Below are 2,669 nucleotides of genomic sequence, written 5' to 3' on the forward strand. Positions count from 1 at the left end.
CGCATTTTGCACCTTGTTAAAGTAGTTTACTACAAGACGGGAATGCATGTCGTAAAATCTCCGTCTTGAAATTGTAGACAACAACGTGTTTCCGCGCCTTGTGGATTAATATAACTGTAACAAGATACGGCGCATGTTGTTGAATTAGATTACTTCAAAACATTTTGTAGTGCCATAACTTCAACGTATTTTTTAATTAGATTTACAAGTAATAAATTATGAATTAATTTACTAATACTAACATTATTTAAGAAGCTAATTATGTATGTTATATAACCTCATAGTTCTAATTATTTAATATCTAAGTATTAAAATAATGTTTATATATATATATATATATATATATATATATATATATATATATATATATATATATATATATATATATATATATATATATATATATATTAAACAGAAAATATATTTATATTTTTAATATAACAGTATAAAAAAGTAAACATAAGATGTAGGAAAAAAAAAAGAGTAAAAAATACAAAAGAATTATAACAACAATTTAATAAAGTGACGGTAGTTTCCTCCATTAGTATTACCTTTTTTCTTTTTATTTTTAATATCCCCTAATCTTATTTTATTTTATTTTCCTTTTCTTCTTGCCCTGTTCCTCTTTCCATCTCCTCGCGCTAGACGGAAAACCTAAAACTCTCGCTACGACGATTCCCTCTCGTCGTGACGATTCTCTGCCTTGTTGTTCCTAAAATGCCAAATATCAACAAAAAAAAATTCATTGAACTCCAGATTTGAAGAAATTTTTGCTGCAATACCAGGAAATCTCTGTCAAGGAATCATAAAATACGTGGTACCAATCTCGCTTCTTGCTCAATCGCCCATCTATTTTGAATCAGGTACAATTATTCACTTCTTGATCAATTTAATTTTACAGTGATGTTTTGGCGGAATATTTTTTCTTCTGATTCTTCAATTTTCAAATTATATGTGTAAAGGTCCAAGTTTTAATTTGGGGAGTATCCCTGCTGTTAATGCTACAATTTTCAGTGGTTATTCCACTAAATGTAGTGAGTTAATTTTCAAATTTACATATTTTCCAACAATTTTGTTCAATAAAAAATCTAATGTCATTAGATGTAATTAATTGGTACTGAAAAATTCATGTTGCAAACAATCGGAACAAATATTTCTCTTTCCGTGTTTTGTGGGTACTCTTTTGATAGAGAGGTGTCTAAAATTTATGTTTGAGTTAAGGGTGTGCAGAGTACTGTGAATGGGTTGTATTCGTTTTAAGATATTCGAAATAAGTTTGCTAGAACATAAATAATCTGCTAAACTAAATATATGCCCTTGCTTTATTTGTTATTTTCTTGTGAATTTATGTAATTGGATATATTTTTTACCAGAAAGAGCAGGATGAATTGACCAATACTCTTCCAATATCAATGGTAATTCTTGTGGTTGGCCAAAGGCAAAAGAAATCGAGCAAGCAACATTGTACTTGCACGGTGCATTTGAACAGGACTAAAAAACTGCTTGGATCATTAGGAATAAACTGCCTCGAGCTAACGGTGATGATGAGTGCTACAATATTAACAGAATACATGTTGCTGACGTCATTCTTGCCACACCATCAGCGGTTAGTTAGTTGCGAGACTTATTTTCCCATTTTCATATGATCTTATTATTTCTTAAAATAACGTTTCTTGCAATCCTAAAATGCAATCAGGTGTTTTATCCCGTGTTCGTTTGCTATTTGTTTCTGCTACAAGCCAATTATAAATGACTTGGGTAATATTTATTGTGCATCACCTTCTTGATTAAAGTTACTTGCATTCTGAAATTTTAATATATGAGGATAATTTACCGTATTTTACTTTTCGTAGCGGCATGGGTGATAGGTTCACCTCGGGGGATTAAAAGGTCTGCCCAAATCTTATACATGGTGAGTATGAAAATGATCTCATTTCTTGTCATTTTAAATATATTTAAACTTTCTTGTTTGCATGTTTTACTAAGTACAGTTGTGTGGCAAAGAAGTTTTGTGAAAATGATAAGTGAAGGTACTATTCATTGACAACTTAACTTTTGAAAGGTGTTATTTTGGTACATACATATATTATTTCATTTTAATTGCTATCCTTTTTTGTCATTGGTGTTAGATAGATTTGGATCCATTGTCGCGAAAGAAACTGAAGACAAGGGAAATCGAAGATTAGATGAACTTTGACTTGAATAGAATGTGAGTTTAGACTACGGTACAAGAATACTACAAGTTAAATGTAAATAAATTAGTTTAGTCTTATCTATCGTACTGTACTTTGAGTAGATCGACTTTAATTCGATTAGACCATGGATGGTATTGTGAATTTGACGATTTAGTGTTGAATTACTTTGTTTATTTGACATTTAGGTTTTGTCAATGGAAAATAATTGATTTTAAAAATGTAAATGGATGGTGAAAGTTTGGAACAATATTGCATTTGTTCAGCAGGCCGAAAATGAATACAATGTGCACAACAACATGAATAGCATATTATTAATGAATTAATAAAATATTTGTAATCACACTATAACAACATGCGATGAGCATCGTTATATATCTTTCAACATGATGCATTTAAATGTTGTTGTTGTGTATGACAACATGCTTTGACTTGTTGTCATAAAACTTATAACTACCCGCCTGTGCATGTTGTTAA

The 2,669-nt window shown here is 30.1% G+C and overlaps 1 long non-coding RNA gene across 1 annotated transcript; it reads left to right on the forward strand.

The window, feature by feature from the left end:
• Nucleotides 1-626: 626 nt before the first annotated feature.
• LOC148771572 (uncharacterized) lies at nt 627-2,369 on the forward strand. The gene is made up of 5 exons (XR_016030225.1): nt 627-863; nt 1,374-1,606; nt 1,697-1,758; nt 1,854-2,030; nt 2,134-2,369. It is a non-coding gene; the product is annotated as an uncharacterized LOC148771572 (long non-coding RNA).
• Nucleotides 2,370-2,669: the final 300 nt, after the last annotated feature.

Source organism: Erythranthe guttata, chromosome 3, assembly GCF_056151865.1.
Source record: "Erythranthe guttata isolate IM_541 chromosome 3, IM_541, whole genome shotgun sequence".
In the NCBI taxonomy this organism is placed as follows: Eukaryota; Viridiplantae; Streptophyta; class Magnoliopsida; order Lamiales; family Phrymaceae; genus Erythranthe; species Erythranthe guttata.